This window comes from Pristiophorus japonicus, chromosome 1 (genome assembly GCF_044704955.1).
Source record: "Pristiophorus japonicus isolate sPriJap1 chromosome 1, sPriJap1.hap1, whole genome shotgun sequence".
Taxonomy (NCBI): domain Eukaryota; kingdom Metazoa; phylum Chordata; class Chondrichthyes; family Pristiophoridae; genus Pristiophorus; species Pristiophorus japonicus.
The window spans coordinates 67,977,773-68,001,963 of NC_091977.1; positions in this window are offsets into that span (position 1 = coordinate 67,977,773).

Below are 24,191 nucleotides of genomic sequence, written 5' to 3' on the forward strand. Positions count from 1 at the left end.
GTCGGGCCGACTTCAGAGTCAGCCAACAATTAAAATAAAATGGCAGGAAGAGGAAGAGGAGGACCAGGAGGAAGGGAGGAGGCAACCAGCACATCCCGTCTCTGGCCGCACTGTCGGTGATCACCTCATTTGACTAGGCATTCACTGAATGCAACCCCAAATCCCCATTGTGCGACAGTCACACCATCCTTCTGTTCCGGACCATTGCAGCATCGACTTGGCCACAAAGCTTAAATAAAAGCCACCACAAAAGGAAGATTCCAAACCAACTTTATACATGGACCCATCCAGTATTACATAACAAGTCAACCGATCACCCTTGCGCATTCCCTTCGTGCCTGTCTTACATGTGCTGTTGCCTGACCTAGTGTTTCTATGACATGTTTCCCCAGTGGCTGCAGCATGCCTGGTGGAAGGCTGCTGACTTTCAATAAGTGTTGGCATATAGAACGCAGTTAATTTAGCTTCTGAAAGGTGTTCATGTTTAGTTCTTTCACTATAGGGGAGAAATGTTGGTACAACAACAACAACAACAACAACTTGTATTTATCTAGCACCTTTAACTTTATGAAACATCCCTAGGCATTTCACAGGAGTATTATGAGGTTTTTAAAAATTGATACCGAGCTACATAAGTAGAAATTAGCACAGGTGACCAAAAGCTTGGTCAAAGAAGTAGGTTTTAAGGAGATTCTTGAAGGGGAAAAGAGAGGTAGAGAGGCGCACAGGTTTAGGGAGGGAATTCCAGAACTTGGGGCCTAGGCAACAGAAGGCACGGCCACCAATGGTTGAACGATTATAATCAGGGATGCTCAAGAGGGCAGAATTAGAGGAGAAAAGATATCTCGGGGGTTGTGGGGTTGAAGGAGATTACAGAGATAGGGAGGGGCGAGGCCATGGAGGGATTTTAAAATAAGGATGAGAATTTTGAAATCAAGGCATTGCTTAACCGGGAGCCAATGTAGGCCACTGAGCACAGGGTGAGTGGGACTTGGTGAAAGTTAGGACACTGGCAGCTGAGTTATGAATCACTTCAAGTTTACGTAGGGTAGAATGTGGGAGGCCAGCCAGGAGTGCATCGGAATAGTCAAGTCTAGAGGTAAAAAAGGCATGGATGAGGACTTTAGCAGCGGATGAGCTGAGGCAGGGGCGGAGACAGGTGATGTTACAGAAGTGGAAATAGATAGTCTTAGTTATGCTGCGGATATGTGGTCGAAAGCTCACGTCAGGTTCAAATATGGAACCTGACGTGAGGCTCAGCCTCAGTTAGAAGTATCATTGATATCATTGGAGAGTGTGAGAGAGAGAGGCATGGATTTTGTCATGTATTCAACTGTCATTGTAATGCATGTATAAGCTGACCTAAGTTGTACACCTTGAGAACACTGACCACAAGAGGCGAACTTGTGGGAGTCACTCCTAACCTGGACTTTCCAGTATAAAAGGGGAAGCTCCACCCACCCGCTGTCTCTTGAAGTCTTGGTAATAAAGGTAACTGGACACAGAGTGATCTTCTCTCAAGTATGGGCCTTGTGTGCATTTATACTGTATAGTAAGGACATGGTATTGGCGACGAGAAACTGGGATTTAAACCACACGAGCATGGCCACTAGCAGCACAGAAGAGAAGTACTGTGTTGGTGATGATTGGGACGACTTTAGCAAAGTTTTGTCACTAAGGAATGGTTAGGACAGGATTCGACCGACAAACGCAGGGCTCATCTCCTGACGCTTTGTGGATCCAGAACGTACTCCCTGATGAAAGACCTTCTAGCGCCAGAGAAGCCGGCGGACAAGACATTCGAAGAGCTCAGTGTTGATCGGGGAACACCTTAAACCGGCGAGCAGCATGCACATGGCGAGACACCGGTTTTACACGCACTGGCGGCGAGAAAGGCAAAGCGTTCCAGACTTCATGGCAGATCTCCGGCGACTGGCGAGTCTATGTAAGTTCCCAGATGCATGCAGAGCGGAGATGCTGCGAGACATTTTTATTGAGGGCATCGGGCACACTGGGATTTTAAGGAAACTGATTGAGACCAAAGACTTGACCTTGGAAGTGGCGGCTATGATAGCCCAGACAATTATCTCAGGGGAGGAAGAGACCAGAATGATTTATGGCAAAAATCTTGGCTCAACTGCGGTAAACAGTTCTCTAAGCAGACAAGGGCAATCGGACATGCCCCAGCATGCAGTCGAACCCAAAGGGGGAATTCAACAGAGACAATGGCTAGCTGAATGGCAATTCATGCCATCGCAATGGGCAATGGGGCCATCAACACCTGTTAATATCAGCAATATACCTGCAGAAACTGCAACGTCAGCGGTCACTTGGCGCGTATGTGCAGGAAGCCAGCAGCCAGGTTGATGTATGAGGAGGACGGGCCTGATGTAAGCCCTACAAGGCCAAATGGACACTGGGGGAAATCGCTGGAAGCTGAAGTTCAGCGAGTTCATGTGGAGCACATATACAGTTCATATACTAGGACGCCACTGATAATGATGAAAGTGCTCCTCATTGGCATCCCAATATTAATGGAGCTGGACACGGGGGCCAGCCAGTCCCTGATGAGTATCAAACAGTTCGAAAGGTTGTGGGTGTCCAAGGCCAGGAGGCCAAAATTATTGCCGATTGACACACTGCTACAGACATATACAAAGGAGATCATTCTGGTGCTAGGCAGCGTTACGGTAGTCGTGACCCACAAAGATTCGGAGAACAGATTGCCACTCTGGATTGTCCCGGGGGACGGTCCCGCACTACTGGGGAGGAGTTGGCTTGCTGTCATGAACTAGAAATGGGGCGATGTCAATGCAATTTCTTCTGTGGAGCGAGTATCATGCTCACAGGTCCTGGACAAATTTGACTCATTATTTCAACCCGGCATCGGCACTTTCATGGGGAGCAAGGTAGTGATTCACATAAATCCGGACGCCAGGCCAGTACACCACAAGGCCAGAGCGGTTCCGTACGTGATGCGAGAAAAGATAGAATGCGAATTGGACCGCCTGCTGAGGGAAGGCATCATCTCGTCAGTCGAATTCAGTGACTGGGCGAGCGCGATCGTGCCGGTGCTCAAGGTGGATGGGTCGGTCAGGATATGTGGCGATTACGAGGCCACCATCAATCGGGTGTCATTCCAAGACCAGTACCCGCTACCAAGAGTGGAGGACCTTTTTGCGACGCTATCCGGTGGCAAACTTTTTTCAAAATTAGACCTGACCTCAGCTTACATGACCCAGGAGCTGGCGAGTGAGTTGAAGAAGCTGACCACCATCACGACACACAAGGGGTTGTTTGAGTATAACAGATGTCCGTCCGGGATTCGTTCGGCCGCCGCGACCTTTCAGCGAAATATGGAAAGCCTCCTCAAGTCGATTCGAAGCTCGGTGGTTTTTCAAGACAACATCCTCATCACGGGTCGCGGTACTGAAGAACACCTCCACAACCTGGAGGAGGTGCTACGCAGACTGGACCGGGTAGGGCTGCGACTGAAAAAGGCGAAGTGCGTCTTCTTAGCTCCAGAGGTAGAATTCCTGGGGAGGAGGGTAGCAGCAGACGGGATCAGACCTACTGCGTCCAAAACGGAAGTGATCCAGAGAGCACCCAGACCCCGTAACACGACGGAGCTGCGTTCGTTCCTGGGGCTCCTGAACTATTTTGGCAATTTTCTTCCCAAATTGAGCACGCTGTTAGAGCCGCTACACGTGCTTCTACGCAAAGGTCGCGATTGGGTCTGGGGGGACAGCCAGGAAAGGGCTTTTGATAGAGCACACAATTTGTTATGCTCCAACAAACTGTTAACGTTATATGACCCTTGTAAGAAACTTGTTTTAACGTGCGATGCGTCGTCCTATGGGGTCGGGTATGTATTGCGGTATGTGAATGCCAATGGTCAGTTACAGCCGGTAGCTTATGCCTCCAGAAGTCTGTCCCGGGCAGAAAGGGGCTACGGGATGGTAGAAAAGGAAGTGCTTGCATGTGTATATGCAGTAAAAAAATGCACCAGTACCTGTTTGGCAGGAAATTTGAGCTGGAGACAGATCGCAAACCCCTAATGTCCCTTTTGGCCGACAAAAAGGCCATAAATGCGAATGCTTCGGCCTGCATACAGAGGTGGGCACTTAGGTTAGCTGCCTATGACTACACAATTCGGCACAGACCGGGCACTGAAAGCTGCGCTGATGCACTCAGCAGGCTACCACTAGCCACCACTGAGGGGGCAACTGAACATGATGCTGAGATGGTCATGGCTGTTAAAGCTTTCGAAAGCGAAGGCTCACCTGTGACAGCCCATCAGATTAAAGTCTGGACAAATAAAGACCCGCTACTGTCTTTAGTTAAGAAATGTGTCCTGAATGGGGTCTGGCCACGTACGGGGAATACCCTGAGGAGTTTAAACCATTTCATCGGCACAAGGATGAACTCTCAATTCAGGCCGATTGCCTACTGTGGGAAAACCGAGTAGTCATGTCCCAAAAGGGCAGAGAGTTGTTTATCAGAGAACTTCACAATGAGCACCTGGGCATTGTCATGATGAAAGCAATTGCCAGGTCACATATTTGGTGGCCAGGGATAGATGCAGACCTGGAATTTTATGTTTACAGGTGCAACACGTGTGCTCAGCTGGGCAACGCACCCAGGGAAGCCCGCCTTAGCCCCTGGTCCTGGCCTGCCAAGCCATGGTCATGCATCCATGTGGACTACGCAGGTCCTTTCACGGGAAAAATTTTTTTGGTTGTAGTAGACACCTACTCCAAATGGATTGAGTGTGCCATTTTACATTCAAGCACATCCTCTGCCATGGTAGCAAGTCTACGGGCAATGTTCGCCGCCCATGGTCTACCGGATGTCTTGGTCAGTGACAATGGCCCATGCTTCACAAGCACTGAATTCCAGGACTTGATGGCAGGCAATGGAATCAACCATGTCAGAACGGCACCGTTCAAGCCGGCCTCAAACGGCCAGGCGAAACAAGCAGTACAGATAATCAAACAGGGGATGCTCAGAATCCAAGGGGGTTCCCTACAAAGCCACTTATCACGCCTCCTGTTGGCCAATCGATCCCGACCACACTCCCTCACAGGGGTTCCTCCCGCAAAGCTGCTAATGAAAAGGATGCTCAAAACCAGGTTATCCCTTATACACCCCACCATGAAAGAAATTGTTGAGAGCAGGCGTCAGTCACAATGTGACTACCATGACAGGAATGCGAGGGCGCGATGTATTGTTGTCAATGACCCTGTTTTTGTCCTTAATTACGCTGCAGGGCCCAGATGGTTCGCAGGCACTGTGATTGCCAAAGAGAGGAATAGGGTTTTGGTAGTTAAAGTTACCAATGGACAAATCTGCCGCAAACACGTGGATCAAACTAAAAGGAGGTTCAGCAAGCCCATAGAAGAAGCAGAGTAAGAACATGATGTAGAGTTTACTCCACCACAGGTGACCGAACACCGGAACCAAGTGGAGGAGAGCCCAGTCACTGTGGGCAGTCCGGAGAGGCACCGCAAACAGCAGACTCTCAGGCCAGCGGCCAACAACCGGAGCCCCAACTCAGGTGCTCTACAAGGGAGCGTAAACCACCAGAGAGACTTAACCCGTGATCCCAATAAGACTTTGCGGGAGAGGTGATGTCATGTATTCAACTATCATTGTAACCCATGTATAAGCTGAGCTAAGTTGTACACCTTGAGAACACTGACCACAGGGGGCGAACTTGTGGGAGACACTCCTAACCTGGACTTTCCGGTATAAAAGGGGAAGCTCCACCCACCGGCTGTCTCTTGAGGTCTTGGTAATAAAGGTAACTGGTCACAGAGTGATCTTCTCTCAAGTATGGGCCTCGTGTGCATTTATACTGTACAGTAAGGACATATTAGATTTCACTTAGCAACAGCTGGTGTTTGCAACCAACTAGCCTTGGATATCTTACCACAGCAATGTCACGATGATTTTATGTGCTTCTAATGTTATTGATATTGTTGTATTTCTAACAAAGATGAGACTGTACACAGGGAGGTTAAAGTAACAGTGACCTCAGTCTTTATTAAGACACTTCAGGCATCACCTGAGAGTGAGTAACAGGCCTTAGGGGCCGACGTGTATACAGTGCTCCCAAGGGATGCTGGGATCCCTTGGGACTTCAGGGGATGAGCTCCCTGGTGGCGAAACATGGGAGTGCATGCTTTACTGATACATGACATCACTCCCCCCCTAAAGTCAAAGTGAAAACTATTTACAAGGTGAGGCGGTCGGGAGCCTTTCTTTCCCTGGTGGACCGCCTCGGTACAAATGTCTGTTCTGGTATGTTGGCTGTGACCTCGCTGGGCCGGCGTGTTGTTGGCCCTGCAGGGCTGCTGGGTGAGCCTGGCCTTGCTGGGCTGTTCGGTGTGATGGATTGATTTCCTGGTCCGGCATGGTGTCATTGATCCTTTGGGTGTGTGTTGTGGGCTCGAAAAAGGTGGTGTCTGCTGTGGGTTGTTCAGGGCAGTCTGTGAACCGCAGCCTCATTTGGTCCAGGTGCTTTCTGCAACTTTGTCCATTGTCTAGTTTGACGACAAACACCCTACTCCCTTCTTTAGCTATCACCATGCCCGCGATCCACTTGAGACCATGTCCATAGTTTAGCACATACACAGGGTCATTCAGATCAATTTCCCATGACACAATGGCGTGACCATTGTTTACATTTTGTTGCTGCTGCCTGTTCTCTACCTGATCATGCAGGTTGGGGTGAACCAGCGAGAGTCTGGTTTTCAGTGTTCTTTTCATGAGTAGCTCAGCCGGGGACACCCCTGTGAGCGAGTGGGGACTCGTGCGGTAGCTGAGCAGTACTCGGGACAGGCGGGTTTGGAGTGAGCCTTCTGTGACTCATTTGAAGCTCTGTTTGATTGTTGTACTGCCCGCTCTGCCTGCCCATTGGGGGCTGGTTTAAACAGGGTCGAGGTGACATGTTTGATCCCATTGCGGGTCATAGAAACATAGAAACATTGAAAATAGGTGCAGGAGTAGGCCATTCGGCCCTTCTAGCCTGCACCGCCATTCAATGAGTTCATGGCTGAACATTCAACTTCAGTACCCCATTCCTGCTTTCTCGCCATACCCCTTGATCCCCCTAGTAGTAAGGACCTCATCTAACTCCCTTTTGAATATATTAATATATTTAGTGAATTGGCCTCAACAACTTTCTGTGGTAGAGAATTCCACAGGTTCACCACTCTCTGGGTGAAGAAGTTCCTCCGCATCTCGGTCCTAAATGGCTTACCCCTTATCCTTAGACTGTGACCTCTGGTTCTGGACTTCCCCAACATTGGGAACATTCTTCCTGCATCTAACCTGTCTAACCCCGTCAGAATTTTAAATGTTTCTATGAGGTCCCCTCTCATTCTTCTGAACTCCAGTGAATACAAGCCCAGTTGATCCAGTCTTTCCTGATAGGTCAGTCCCGCCATCCCGGGAATCAGTCTGGTGAACCTTCGCTGCACTCCCTCAATAGCAAGAATGTCCTTCCTCAGGTTAGGAGACCAAAACTGTACACAATACTCCAGGTGTGGCCTCACCAATGCCCTGTACAACTGTAGCAACACCTCCCTGCCCCTGTACTCAAATCCCCTTGCTATGAAGGCCAACATGCCATTTGCTTTCTTAACCGCCTGCTGTAACTGCATGCCAACCTTCAATGACTGATGTACCATGACACCCAGGTCTCTTTGCACCTCCCCTTTTCCTAATCTGTCACCATTCAGATAATAGTCTGTCTCTCTGTTTTTACCACCAAAGTGGATAACCTCACATTTATCCACATTATACTTCATCTGCCATGCATTTGCCCACTCACCTAACCTATCCAAGTCGCTCTGCAGCCTCACAGCATCCTCCTCGCAGCTCACACTGCCACCCAACTTAGTGTCATCCGCAAATTTGGAGATACTACATTTAATCCCCTCATCTAAATCATTAATGTACAGTGTAAACAGCTGGGGCCCCAGCACAGAACCTTGCGGTACCCCACTAGTCACTGCCTGCCATTCTGAAAAGTACCCATTTACTCCTACTCATGAATTCTTTAAATTCGTCACTGGTGAAACATGGCCCGTTGTCACTGACCAGTATGTCAGGCAGGCCGTGGGTGGCAAACATAGTCCTCAGGCTTTCAATGGTGGCGGTGGCAGTGCTTCCCAACATTATTTCACATTCAATCCATTTTGAAAAAGCATCCACCACCACCAGGAACATTTTACCGAGAAACGGGCCCGCATAGTCGACATGGATCCTGTTGTGGAAAAATATTTCCGAGAATGTTTAATATATAAAGAGAGGTTTATTAAATCAGAGACAAAGCTTTGGGAGAAGTGTTAAAGACCCCTGTCTTTGAACCATCTTCTCAAATTGGTATCTGCAGTGAAGTTCTTTTATCTTACAAATTACGTCACTTTACAACACATGCTTTAGCACTACAAAGCTTTGACTATCGAAGGCTAAGCTTTTGATATAGCCCATCCTGCATTGTGACAGGGCAGTATAAACAAGTGCAGGCTTTTGACACCGGTATAAACAAAAATACTCAGCACTTAACTCTCCAGTGTTCATTATCTCACTTTCCTATCTTCATTAACTCAAGGCCAGCATACCTTGAAGTCTAACTGTTGAAAGCATAATGCATCAGTATTGTCCCTTACAAAATTCATTTAAAGGGGAAAATAAAACAAATGTTGGGTCCAGTATACTAATCCAGTATATGTCCAAAAATCCGCTCCAACGATATTCCCCCTTTTGGTCCTGGAGGATGTTTACGAAATCCAGATGACCACAATGATAGTAGCATATATTTGTCCTTTGGGATATGTTACTTCCGTAATGTTCCGTATGTCCACCTTGCCTGTAGCTCTAGGCTACACTTCAAAGATAGTGGTCGGTGTCATTGTCGTCTGTTTCTTCATCCTTGGTGTCTTCAGGTATTTCCATCAGATGTGCTTCTTCTTCGGCGATTACACTGGCTACTGGCATCAGTCGAGCCATCATAACCTTACAGCAGATATTAAAACACCCGATAATCAGACAGCAAGTAATTATTATTACAACCAGAATAATTACTCCATGCATAAGATAGGACCCACAGGATCCTCCTAACAGCCAGTCAAACCAGCCAGATCCTCCTGCTGTTGTGGATAACTTCTTTACTTCCCTTCTTATGTGATCAGCGAGGTTGGTTATGTTTTCTGAATTATCGGGAATGTAAGTGCAACATTCAGCTCCAATTAAGGCACATTGTGCGTATGGCTACCATTTCAGCCGTTATACCCTCCATTGCTTCAGCAGTGTCGTTAACTATCTGTTCCAGTACCCTCTCTAGTTTACGTAATTCATCCATGGTGTGTCCTATCCCGAATGGGAGCATCATGACCCCAAATAGCCTCTCTACCGGGGTAAGATCTCGTCTTAGTCGACCTGGTGTCTGTACTTCTGCTAAAGTACGTACCCGTCTGACAAAAGGGACCACATATCCCAAATAACAGGACCCCCTCCAGTTCTGAGACAACCAGGGCCTTATGCCCGCACACAAAATAAGTGCCATTGTATGCTGTTAGATTCGATCCCAATCTCTCTCTCAGCCCCCGTCGCCACCTAATCTTAGGGTCCCAGTCCTGTCTACTTGTCTGATTCTTCAAACCCTCTATTTCAAAGAACCCCTGGTTTGTTGTTTCACTGGCTATTATGTTCCACCTGGCGAGGTTAAAGTATCCTGCTACAAAACCTGTTTCCTCACCGGTCAGGTTTCTAGTGAAACAAATGTCAGCGGTGGGCCTTCCAACTTCTGAGGTGTTGGTCAAAACCAGGAACGGGGATCGTACCGACCTATTGTATTCTGGCTGGTACCATCCGTCAAATGCATCCAAAAGGTAACCCCCCGATCTCCACGTTTCTTTATCCCCACTCTGGTTCCAAGTATCATTTACTTCCCCTGTACCGTTTTGTCACATTACCCACTCTGCTACTTCCGAAATGTTAAGGGAGATTGACCTCAAAGGGATGCCTCCTTTGCTATGTATGGGGATGTGCGAACATACCCAGCAACTAGAAAAGTTCTCATTTTGCGCATAAACATAAGACATGTACACAAAGGTATTCACATGTAACTCTCGTTTTGGTCTAGCTAGCAGGCCGGACCTAACACGAACTATGATAATCGCACTGATCGCAATATATAGTTTCATCTTATTACTCTATAATTAACAAATAGTCAAAGGCAAAATGGCCGTATGGCTTGCTTGAAGAATCTCTCGCTGTCAATCTGTAAATAGACAAACAACAACAACTAATACGTGTGCTAAACGGCTGGTTCAAAAACCTTAAGCTGGGTCCAATGCTTCCATTGTCCGTTCCCTTTAACATCGATGCAGGCACAAGTGTCCTTGCTGATTATAACCTCATACGGTCCTATCCATTTTTGGGGCAAACCCGGTTTTCCCGGGAGGACCCTTACCATAACGCGACTTCCCGCCAACGGGACTTCAGGGAGCTTTGTAAGCTCTGCTTCCGTGTCTCTTTCTTCCTGATTGTCCCTAACTAATTTACGCATCCCTTTTAATTGAGTACTTAGTTCCAAACATACCGTTTTATTTTGTCTTTTAATGGGCCTACATCGGCCTCCCCTGTTATGATGTTCTCTGGTAATTGCATCGCCCTTCCTGTCATTAGTTCATAAGGAGTTAATCCGGTTGTTGGTTTGTCGTGGCTCTTAACTTCATCAATATAATGGGTAATACTTCTGTCCACATTTTTCCTGACATTTGCATGGCCTTTGCCAGGGCGTTCTTAAGGGTACGATTCATGCGCTCTACCATCCCAGAACTCTGCGGGTGGTAGGGGATGTGGAATTTTTGTTTTATGCCCATCAGCTGGCATATTGTTTTTACAATTTTTCCGGTGAAGTGGATGCCTTGGTCGGAATCTATTTGAAGAGGCACTCCCCATTGGGGAATCACCTGCTCGGTCAATATCCTTGCCACTGTTGAGGCAGTGCTATCACGTGTGGGGAAAGCTATCACCCACCGGGTAAATTGATCTATAATCACTAGGCAATATCTTTTTCCATGGGATGGGGGCAAAGGACCTGTGAAATCAATTTGTACGTGTTCCCATGGCCCCCAAGGACGGGGCTGGTGTCCCATTTTAATTTTAATGGGCCTGCCTGGATTATATTGTGCGCACGTAACGCATCGATGGCAATATTTGGCAATATCTCTCCCCATCCCTTTCCACCACCAATCTCTCCCAAGACTCCCGGTCATGGCCTCTCATCCTGAATGAGACAGGCCATGATGCAACTCCAATAAGGTATTCTGTATGCATTCAGGCGCCATTACCTTGTCGTTTCGTCTCCAAGCGTTATCCTTCCCTTGCGTTGCGCCCTGCTTTGTCCACATACCCTTTCTTCCTCAGAAGTGTCCTGGTGTAGTTTCTCAATACTTATCTGTTCATCTCGGGCCCCAGCGGCACTGACTTAATTTTAATAATTTAAAATCATTATCAATGGAGAGTGTTTTTTTCACCTCTTCAAATTCTTTTTTTTCCCAATTAAACCAATATCTTTTTCACAGCTGATATCAACTGGTATTTAGTAAGTTATTTTCCGATAATTCCAGTGCCTGGGTGAGGGCCACCAGTTCTGCCACTTGAGCTGACGACCCCCCATTAATTCGCCCTGATTCCACTGTCTCTAGATCCTGGTTAACTACGGCCCATCCGGTACGAGGTAGTCCCTCTACATATTTTCGTAAGCCGTCCACAAACAAGGTTTGTTCTGCGGTTTGAAGGGGGGCGTCTTTTATTCTATCCTCTTCCATATCCTCACATACCTCTTCGCAAAAGTGGGGTTCCCCTTCACCCATCATACCTTCTGCGGGGTTGTTTCCTACATCCCTAATTATGGTTACCGCTTTGTTGGGTGTTAAGAGGACTGCTTCCCACTTTGCCCATCTCATATTAGATACGGTTCTCAGTTTTCCTGTGTTTAACATTTCTACCAATGTGTGTTTAGTGTGGAGAATTATGTTTCCAGTCATCACCACAGGCTCGCTTAATTTTTACCGCCCAAGCTGTGCAATCTAGCGCGGCTATACATCTGGATAACCCAGTCACCACCGAGCTTTCGGTGGTAGAGTAATAGGCTATAGGTCTCCTTTTATCAGGGATAAAGTTCCGGCTGTAATTAAAGAGGCCCAGTACCTTCCTCACCCCCCTTACCGTTACTGATCTAGGCATGTCCTTGACAGCCTTTTTCCTATCCGAGGGCATTTCTTTCAGCCCCTTGAAAGGCAGTACCTTAGGTACAGGACCTGGGATTTCCCTATCTGGGCCTTTTTGGGGAGTTAGTGGTGCTAACTGTTTCTTTTAAGATACCCTTTCTACAACCGCTGTTCTAGCTTCAGGTCTTATAGGGTATTATGGCAAGTCCCCCTTTTCTGCCCTCCTCCTGTTCCCGTGGCAGAGACCTTTTCCTGCTTTATCTTTTTCTTTTCCAAACTGCTAAAGCTTACTGTTTTAGCCTTTTTCAAAAGTCCCTTTTACACCTTCACAGATAGCTCACCACTCGCCCAGGAGTTTGACCTGATCCCTGAAGTATTTCTAAATTTAAAACTCTTTTTTTTTTACTGAGCTAGAAGCTTTCATGTCAAGGTTTTACACAAAGGAAAATCTCATTCCTAGACTAAATTTATGTCTTTCAACCCAATTGCATGTTTTCTTTCGACAAGTAAGTGAGCGTATCAAATTATTTTTTTTTTTACTACCGGGACCATGTATTTTTATCTTTTACTCAACAAACCTATCCTTTTTGCATTTCCTAGCTCCATAACTTATCATCCGAATATATCCACATCTTCGTTTCTAACTTAAAATGTAATACCATAAGGTTCACAGTTTCTTAAACTTCCCACATACAGGACAACACTACGAAGGGTTAAAAAAAAAATTTCACTCTGTTTGGAAAGAGTGGGTGGAGCTAAAACAGGCAGGCAACTCCACACCTTCTTAAAACAGGCTTTCATTCATTCCACAGTCAAAATTACTCGAGTACTCTCTTCATTCAAAATAGACACTCACAAAAGTCTCTCTTCATTCAACAAAGCTTATGTCTGGATCCATATGTCACTTAAGATAGTCACTATCAGCTTTTTTATGGCATTATGTAATTACGCAAGTTACAATTAATGATAGGAATTAATTAATGACCCGGGCAACCCGCGTTTTACATTCCCTTCCTTACCTTCCATGTTCGCCAGTCTCAGACGTTTCCCTTTGTTTCTGTAATACTCACGGCCACGACTACTCTGTGGAGACCCTTTGTCTTCGCAACAAAGCTAGCGTGTTTCCTTACCACCGGAGTTTTCGGCTCTAGGTTGGATCGATCAGTTCCCTTCCGCACTGACCTTATTTACTAAAGGGACAACTCAAACTGGTTAGTCAGCCTCTTCCAGCTATCTGTTTACTCGTATCTTATACACTATCCTGTCATGCCCGTACATCTCTCTTTTCAGTCTCTAACACCAGATTCCAGATACTGTCTTAAGTGATCACGTCTGATCAGACAGTATCCTGTTCGTGACGCTATTTTGTTGTGGAAAAATATTTCCGAGACTGTATAATATATAAAGAGAGGTTTATTAAATCGGAGACAAAGCTTTGGGAGAAGTGTTAAAGACCCCTGTCTTTGAACCATCTTCTCAAATTGGTATCTGCAGTGAAGTTCTTTTATCTTACAAATTACGTCACTTTACAACACATGCTTTAGCACTACAAAGCTTTGACTATCGAAGGCTAAGCTTTTGATATAACCCATCCTGCATTGTGACAGGGCAGTATAAACAAGTGCAGGCTTTTGACACCGGTATAAACAAACATACTCAGCACTTAACTCTCCAGTGTTCATTATCTCACTTTCCTATCTTCATTAACTCAAGGCCAGCATACCTTGAAGTCTAACTGTTGAAAGCATAATGCATCAGTATTGTCCCTTACAAAATTCATTTAAAGGGGAAAATAAAACAAATGTTTGGTCCTGTATACTAGTCCAGTTTATGTCCAAAAATCCACTCCAACAGATCCTCAACCATGGTCTGGAGGGCCAGGACCACAAACTTAGTGGTGCCTCTCTGGGCGCGTTGCTCAACTGAGCACACACGCTGCATTGCCGTACACAGGACTCTAAGTCAGAGTCGATACCGGGCCACACACGTGGGATCTGGCTATCGCTTTCATCATTACTATACCCGGGTGTATGCTGTGGAGATCCGAGATGAACGTCTCTCTATCCTTTTTGGGTAGCACTACGTGGTTACCCCACAACAGGCAGTCTGCCTGAATGGACAGCTCGACCTTTCACCACTGGAATGGCTTGATTAGCTTTTGCATTTCAACGGGGATGCTGGCCCAGCTCCCATGCAGTACACAGTTTTTTACTCGTGACAGCAGAGGATCTTGGCTGGTCCAAGTCCTAATCTGGCGGGCCATGACAGGTGATTTATCATTTTCAAACGCTTCCATGACCATCAACAAGTCTGCGAGCTGCGCCACCATCAACAAATTTGAAGGCTGCGCCATTTCTACCCCCGTGGTGGCCAATGGTAGCCGACTGAGAGCATCCACACAGTTCTCGGTGCCTGGCCTGTGGCGGATGGTATAGTTATACACTGATAGCGTGAGTGCCCATCTTTGTATGCAGGCTGAGGCATTGGTATTTATCCCCTTGTTTTGAGCGAACAGGGATATGAGGGACTTGTGATCGGTTTCCAGCTCAAATTTGGAACTGATGCATTTTCTTTACCCCGAACACACACGCTAATGCCTCTTTCTCAATCATGCTGTAAGCCCTCTCGGTCTTAGACAAGCTCCTGGAAGCATAGGCAACAGGTTGCAACTTCCCTGCAACATTAGCTTATTGTAGTACACACCCGACTCCGTACGATGACGCATCACATGCTAGCACAAGTCTTTTACACGGGTTTTACAATACAAGCAGCTTGTTGGAGCATAAAATGTTTCTGGCTTTCTCAAAAGTAATTACTTGTTTTTTTTCCCCATACCCAGTTCTCACCTTTACGCAATAACACATGTAGGGGCGCTAAGAGGGTGCTTAACCCCGGTAGGAAGTTACCACAATAGTTGAGGAGTCCCAGGAACGACCGCAGCTCTGTGATGTTCTGTGGCCTGGGCGCGTTCCTGATAGCCTCTGTCTTGGCGTCTGTGGACCGCATGCCATCCGCCGCGATCTTTCTCCCCAAAAACTCCACTTCTGTTGCCATGAAGATGCATTTCGACATCTTCAGCCGCAGCCCTACATGATCCAGTCGCTGGAGGACCTCCTCCAGGTTTTGTAGGTGCTCGACGGTGTCCCGACTCGTGACCAATATGTCGTCCTTAAAAACCACCGTGTGTGGTACTGACTTGAGTAGGCTCTCCATATTTCTCTGAAAGATCGCTGCAGCCGACCGAATTCCAAACGGGCATCTGTTGTAGATGGAACAGTCCCTTGTGCTTGTTGATGCAGGTGAGGCCCTTCGAAGACTCCTCCAGCTCCTGCGTCATGTAGGCCGAAGTCAGGTCGAGCTTAGTGAACGTCTTGCCTCCTGCCACCGTCGCAAATAGGTCATCTGCCTTAGGTAGGGGGTATTGGTCCTGTAGCGAGAAACGATTAATAGTTACTTTTTAATCACCGCAAATCCTGACCATGCCTTCACTTTTGAGTACTGGAACAATCAGGCTGGCCCACTCGCTGAATTCCACTGGGGAGATGATGCCCACGTGTTGCAGCCTGTCCAGCTCGATTTCCACACTCTCCCTCATCATGTGAGGTACCGCTCGCGCCTTGTGGTGAATGGGTCGTGCCTCTGGGACCAAGTGGATCCGCACCTTCACCCCGGAAAAGTTTCCAATGCCTGGCTCAAAAAGGGAAGGAAATTTGTTAAGAACCTGGGTACATGAGGCCTCATCGACATGTGATAGCGCTTGGATGTCATCCCAGTTCCAGTGGATTTTGCCCAGCCAGCTCCTTCCAAGCAGTGTGGGGCCATCGCCCGGGACAATCCAGAGTGGCAGTTCGTGCACTGTGCCCTCGTAGGTGACCTTGACCATGGCACTGCCCAGGACAGTGATAAGCTCTTTGGTGTACGTTCTCAGTTTTGTGTGGATGGGGCTCAGGGCTGGTCTGAGTGCTTTGTTGCACCACAGTCTCTCAAATATCTTTTTCCTTATGATGGATTGGCTAGCGCCAGTGTCCAGTTCCATGGCTATGGGTAAGCCATTCAATTTTACGTTTAGCATTATGGGTGGACATTTCATCGAAAATGTGTTCACCCCGTGTACTTCAGCATCTGCCTCCTCTCTCTGAGGCTCGAAATTGGTTTCGTCCACCATGGATCAATCTTCCTCTGCCACGTGGTGGTTAGCAGGCTTTGCAGAGCTTGCAGCTCGTTTGCAAGCTCGTTGGAGCTGCCCCATTGTTCCACAGCTCTTGCAAACATACCCTTTGAAGCGGCATGATTAGACTGAATGGAAGCCTCCACAACGCCAACAAGGTGTGAATTGCATTCATCCTTTGTTGCAGAACCTGAGTCATTGGGTCACCTGAGGCCAGCTGGCAGTTGCAGACTCGTGGTTTCTGCCCTGTACATTTCTGCTCGCAAACACAGTTCCAGTTAATTTATGAACATTGCTAGCACTTGTGTGCTGAGAGATTTATTTGGTGTTATCACTGGTGGACATAAACACCCGTGCTATCGCAATAGCCTTACTGAGGGTCGGTGACTCTACAGTCAAAAGTTTTTGTAGAATGGTCTCGTGGCCAATGCCCAGTACAAAAAAGTCTCTGAGCATTTGCCCCAGGTAGCCATCAAACTCACATTGTCCTGCATGTCGCCTTAGCTCGGCGATGTTGCTCGCCACTTCCTGACCTTCAGATCGCTGGTACCTCGCCATCAGCACGCTCTCCATCAGGTTAAGATGCTCCCGAACCAGTGTACAAAGCTCCTCATATAACTTATCTGTGGGTTTCACCGGAGCCAGAAGATTCTTCATGAGGCTGTAGGTTGGTGCCCCGCAGACCGTAAGGAGGACCGCTCTCCTTTTTGTAGCGCTTCCTTCTCCGTCCAGCTCATTGGCTCCAAAGTACTGGTCTAGCTGTTCGACATAGACTTCCCAGTCCTCACCCTCCGAGAACTTCTCCAGGATGCCCACAGTTTGCTGCATCTTTGCGTTGGATTCGTGTACTCGTCATCAGTTGTTGTATTCCTAACACAGATGAGGCTGCACTCAGGGAGGTTAACGTAACAGTGACCTCAGTCTTTATTAAGACACTCCAGAGTGAGTAACAGGCCTCAGGGGCCGACTTATATACAGTGCTCCCAAGGGATGCTGGGATCCCTTGGGACTTCAAGGGATGCGTTCCCTGGTGGCGGAACATGGGAGTGCATGCTTTACAGATACACAACAGATATATGTTGAAGAAATTATAGACTTGTGTCTCTGGACTAGGCAGTAGCCAGAGACTACCACATTAGGCAATGCCTGCTCCAGTTTTTGAGAAAGAAATAGTGTATAAATGTAAGCTTTTTCCTTTGTTCAAGGAGCACGAAAAAAACGATACTGAGGATTGTGGGGAAGAAATTTACTATCCCCCCGTTTGGGGTGCTAATTTTTTTAAGTTTGAAATGATAGCGCCAGGCAAGTGCTCCACTTCTTTCTAGGAGCGCAATTTGCAGCAGGACAACTTGTCCTGCAAGAGAAAGGGAAGTGTGTCAGTGATGTGGTGAAATATGTTTGGGTGATGTGCCTGTCGTGGTTGATTAGCTGACATTGTGTGCTAACTGTGAGATGTAAGTGTGAACAGTGGTAAGTAGGTGAGTGAGCAGTGTATGAGGTTAGCAGTGCACATGGTGGGATATGGCATTGGAAGATGAATTCACCAACCTTAACCACTCATTAGAGGTCATTAAACTGCTTCCTGCACTGCATCCAGGACCTCAGGGCTACACCGCTGGTATTGACTACAACGGCCATTGCATTTTCCACATTTGCCTGAAGGGCCTCCTGGCCCCCGGTTGAAACAGGACCTCTCTCCTCCTGTCCACCTCCTACACCAAAGCCTCCAACGCTGCATCTGAGAACCTTGGAGTATGCTCCCTCCCCTGTTGTGCCACCTGTACTACTTCTTCCTTTTTCTCAGCCAGTTGAATCAGCAGCTGCAGCCAGAATATGCCGTCTCTTTAAAAGGTGCAGACTGTCTTTAAGAAGTGCAGGCTAGCTTTAATTTGTGCAGTCCTCGCACGAACTCAGGTCCCCTGCTGAGCGTTCAGACACTCAGCTGCCTGTTTAGCACTGGGCTGCATGTCACTATCATGTTAATCAGCAGACAGCATGAAATTTGTTGGCTGCCTGCATTACATTGAACGGGCGTAGGTTGATCCTGCATCGCGATCCCTGTGCCCATTCTCGGGTACAATTGAATTTCTAGCTGTACCCTTTCAATTTCAACATTATTCTCAACAAGCCAGGACAGAGCTCCGAATCCATCGGCTTTGATTTTACAGAAAGCCTGCAGCAAACCTGCAAGACAAGACATGTAATTAACAAAATGGAATGATAAATCTGAACAAACATTCACTCAAATAAAAAGCAGAAAGTGCTGGAAATACACAGCAGATTGAAAAGCTTCTAGCAAGAGAAAAGACAGGCTATGTGCATGCACACACACTTACGCACAAACGCACGCGTGCACACAGAAAATAAATGTTCCAAATTGGAGCATTATGAAGTGAAAAGACAATCTTATCACTGATGTGCTGCGTACAGCTTCCAACCCCTAACCTGTGACTTCTCCTAAGTGATTCCCCTGTGGAAGGAGTAAGTGTGCTCGCCAGCTAATGGGTTTCAGTAGGAGTCACTAGTCACTGGATTCAGGTGGTCCTGCAGCTCTTAGTGCTGGCTTCTCACTCAGTCCTGCACCTGATTCAATCACTACACCACTGGTATGGCTGTTTCGGATTGGGTTTCTTGTTGGGTTCTAGCTGGGTTTCAGGTCGGACTTTGAGCAGGATTTCTGGCTGGACTTTAGGTTGGTTTCTGGCTGGGTTTCTGCTTGAGTATCTCATTGGGTTTCTGGTTGAGTATCTCATTGGGTTTCTGGTTGAGTATCTCATTGGGTTTCTGGTTGAGTATCTCATTGGGTTTCTGCTTGAGTATCTCTTTGGGTTTCTGGTTGGATTTCTGATTAGGTTTCAGGATGTGTTTAGATCTGTGCTTCTGGTTGGGTTTCGGGCTGGATTTTGTGCAGGTTTCTGGCTGAGTTTAGACACACATACTGTCAGTTACATAGGAGGCTGGCTGGGATTGTGCAGAAAGATAGCATTCCTCTCCGTATCTATTCCAGCCAAGTCCTCATTGCTATGCGTGCCCACTGATCTGCATGGGAGTAACTTAGCTGGAGCAGTGAGGTCTGCAAATCCATGGCACAATATTGTCTTCCATCACACACACTTTTTCTCTACATTTGACTCTCCCTTTAAATCTCGCTGAACTCATTTTTGGCCTCTGTCTCTTTCTCCCTCTGCTTCTCTGATAAAGATTGGGGCCGGAGGCTTCGACAGCAATAGTTTGAACATTCACAAGAGAAACCCTCACTGTACTTAAGTTCTGTGTTACTGGAAGTTCTTGCTACATGGTAGACTACAGTTCAGAGAAACTTTAATCCAGGACTGTGCGGCTACAGCTAGTGGACTTGTTTACATTCCTAGCCAGATCTTACAGGATATTCTGATCACCTATAAATAAGCCTGCTTATAAATTTTCTTTTAACTGTTGGAAATATAGAGCAGCTCAATCAGCATCTGTATGGACGGAAGACACTTTAGGTAAATACTTTACATCACAAATGAAAACTGAAAGATAAGCAAAATGGAAAAAAATATTTCAATCTCTGCACCCACCTCTATTTCCACTGAATGTCTACACAAGTTCACAATATCCAAAATACAAACCCGCTGGGTGGAGCTTCCCACCAGATCCCTTCAGTGTCTCCCGTCACACACACTTTTTCTCTACATTTGACTCTCCCTCTCTGAATTCATTCTCTGCTTTTGTCTCTTTCTCTCTCCACTTCTCTGATGAAGGTCTTTAAGATTATGAAAGGGTTCAATAGAGTAGATGTAGAGAAGATGTTTCCACTTGTGGAGGAGACCAAATCTAGGAGCTATAAATATAAGATAGTCACGGATAAATACAATAGGGTATTCAGGAGAAACCTCTTTACTCACAGAGTAATTAGAATGCGGAACTTGCTACCACAAGGAGTAGTTGAGGCTAGATAAAAACACAAGGGAGAAATGAATAGAAGGATACGTTAATAGCATTAGATGAAGAGGGGTGTGAGGAGGCTCGTGTAGAGTAAGAACACCAGAATGGACCAGTTGGGCTAAATGGCCTGTTGCTGTGATGTACATTCTATGGAATTCTACATAACTGCTTTCCAGAAAACTTCTTCCATCTTTAAAAAATGGGGACAAGTCCGACTGCGGCAACTACAGAGGAATCTCCCTGCTGTCAGCCACTGGGAAAGTCATCACAAGAATCCTCCTCAACCGTCTTCTCCGTGTGGCTGAAGAGCTCCTCCCAGAGTCGCAATGCTGATTTTGTCCACTAAGGGATACAACAGACATGATCTTCACCGTGCAACAACTACAGGAAAAGTGCAGGAAACAGCACCAACCCTTGTACATGGCCTTCTTTGACCTCACAAAGGCCTTTGACACTGTCAACCGCGAGGGACTGTGGTGCGTCCTCCTTCGTTTCGGCTGCCCCCAAAAGTTTGTCACGATCCTCTACCTGCTTCACGACGCCATACAAGCCGTGATCCTGACCCACGACGCCATACAAGCCGTGATCCTGACCAACGGCTCCACCACAGACCCAATCCACATCCGGATTGGGGTTAAGCAGGGCTGCGTCATCGCGCAAATGCTCTTCTCGATCTTCCTCACTGCAATGCTCCATCTCACGCTCAACAAGCTCCCCGCTGGAGTGGAACTAAACTATAGAACCAATGGGAACCAGTTCAACCTTTGTCATCTTCAGGCTCAATCCAAGTTTGTCCCATCCTCTGTCATTGAACTACAGTAAGCAGACGACGCTTGCGTCGGCGTACATTCAGAGGCTGAACTCCAAGCCATCGTCAACACCTTCACCGAGGCGTACGCTAAACATCCGTAAGACAAAGGTCCTCCACCAACCTGACCCTACCACACAGCACTGCCCCCACATCAAAATCCACGGCGCGGCCTTGAATAACGTGTACCATTTCCCATACCTTAGGAGCCTACTATCAGCAAGGGAAGACATCGACGACGAGATCCAACACCACCTCCAGTGCACCTGCGTAGCCTTCGGTCACCTGAGGAAGAGAATATTTGAAGACCAGGACCTCAAATCTGGCACAAAACTTATGGTCTACAGGGCTGTAGTGATACCCGCCCTCGTATATGGCTCAGAGACGTGGACCATATACAGTAGACACCTCAAAGCACTGGAGAAATACCACCAACAATTTCTCCGCAAGATCCTGCAAATCCATTGGGAGGATAGATGCACCAAAGTCAGTGTTCTCGATCAGGCCAACATCCCCAGCATCGAAGCACGGACCACACTCGACCAGCTCCGTTGGGCGGACCACATCGTCCGCATGTCCGACACGAGACTCCCAAAACAAGCACTCTATTTGGAACTCCTACATGGTAGGCGAGCCCAGGTGGGCAGAGGAAACGTTTCAAGGACACCCTCAAAGCCTCCTTGATAAAGTGCAACATCCCCACCGGCACCTGGGAATCCCTGGTCCAAGACCGCCCTAATTGGAGGAAGAGCTTCCGGGAGGACGCTGAGCACCTCGAGTCTCATCACAGAAAGCATGCGGAGGACAAGCGCAGACAGCGGAAGGAGTGTGCGGCAAACCAGACCTTTAATGACTGTTTGTCCCACCTGTGACAGAGACTGTAATTCCCGTATTGGACTGTACAGTCACCTGAGAACTCATTTTTGGAGTGGAAGCAAGTCTTCGAGGGACTGCCTATGATGATGATGATAATAGGTGATGTCATCTCAGTGAAGCAATGGAAAGACATTTTGGCTAAAGTGTAAAAGGGGAGAGAGGTGTATAACGGGCGGCCGATCCAATATCGCAGCATTTACACTATCACCAAACTTAAAATTACCCCCATTCAAAGAACAAAATAATGTGTAAATAGTTGAGAGGGTGAAGAGACATGAACAAAAAGAGAAGAAAATGAAGTAAATTGGAGAAAAGAGAAAAATGAATATACAAGAGGTTTGAAATTAAAAAAGAAAATGCTGGCACAATCTCCTCTGGTAAGCAAGCCCGGGCAAGGTCTGAATTCCATGGCGCACAGATAAAAAAGTTTCCGAGCATGCCCTCTTATCAAATGACTTCTACTCCTCCTCTGACACCTCCTCTTGCTCCACTTCACACAGGCACTGTGATTCAACTGGTGCCACCACTTTATGCTCACCATCTAAATCCACCAGGGTGGGTATAGACTGTGACAGGGGGTCTGTGACAGGGTGCTGTCAGTGCCAGTTTGCTCCTAGCTCTGACGGTCTGTTCCTCCAGACCTACAAAAACAGCAAAGGATCATACGTTACAAAACCAGACGCAAGAGGGCGCTTCAAACAGTGATTGTACTTTAATACTCCCCACTTGCCTGGATGAGCCACCAAAAGGGAGGCCACTACAGAGGCCAATCATCCCATCCCCAGGACATCACTGCAGGAATTCATCAGGGTAGTGTCCTAGGCCCAATCATCTTCAGCTGCTTCATCAATGATCTTCCCTCCATCATAAGATCAGAAATGTGATTGTTTGTTGATGATTTCAGTGTTCATATAATGAAGCGGTCCATGCCCACTTGCAGCAAGACCTGGATAACATTCAGGCTTGCGATGATAAGTGGCAAGTAACACTCACGCCACACAAGTGCCAGGCAATGACCATCTCCAACAAGAGAGAGTTTAATCACTGCCCCTTGACATTCAATGGCATTACCATCATCAAATTCCCCACCATCAACATCCTGGGGGTCACCATTGACCAGAAACTTAACTGGACCAGCCACATAAATACTGTGGCTACAAGAGCAGGTCAGAAGCTGTGTATTTTGTAGCAAGTGTCTCACCTCCTGACTCCCCAAAGCTTTCCACCATCTACAAGGTAAAAGTCAGGAGTGCGATGGAATACTTTCCACTTGCATGAATGAGTGCAGCTCTAACAACACTCAAGAAACTTGACACCATCCAGGGCAAACCAGCCCACTTGAATGGCACACCATCCACCACTTTAAAAATTAATTCCCTCCACCACCGGCGCAACGTGGCTGCAGTGTGTACCATCTACAAGATGCACTGCAGCAACTCGCCAAGGTTTCTTTGCCAGCATCGCTCAAACCCTAGAAGGACAAGGGAAACAGGCTCATGGGAATATCACGACCTTCAAGTTCCTCTCCAAGTCACACACCATCCTGACTTGGAAATATATCGGCGTTACTTCATTGTCGCTGGATCAAAATTCTGGAACTCCCTCCCTAACACCACTGTGGGAATACCTTCACCGTACGAACTACAGTGGTTCAAGCAGGTAGCTCACCACCACCTTCTCAAAGGCAATTAGGGATGGGCAATAAATGCTGGCCTTGAAGCACATCCCAGAAACGAATAAAAAAATATATACTTTGTGCGATGTTTTTCTGCTTGATAGTATGGCTGTATGTCAGTGAGCAGAAAAGATGTAACAGGAGTAAGCTGGTATTAGTCCTGGTTCTGGGGCAGGCCTGCTGTTTCACTCCCACAGTTCCTCTATGTTAGATTTGCAACTGTAAGCTGCACCTTGAATTTGTGCTTTGCTGCAGTATGGCCCTACACAGTAAAAGAAAGAAAGACTTGTATTTATATAGCGCCTTTCATGACCACCTGTCGTCTCAAAGAGCTTTACAGCCAATGAAGTACTTTTGGGGTGTAGTCATTGTTGTCATGTAGGAAATGCGGCAGCCAATTTGCGCATGAGCAAGCTCCCACAAACAGCAATGTGATAATGACCAGATAATCTGTTTTTTTGCTATCTTGATTGAGGGAAAAATATT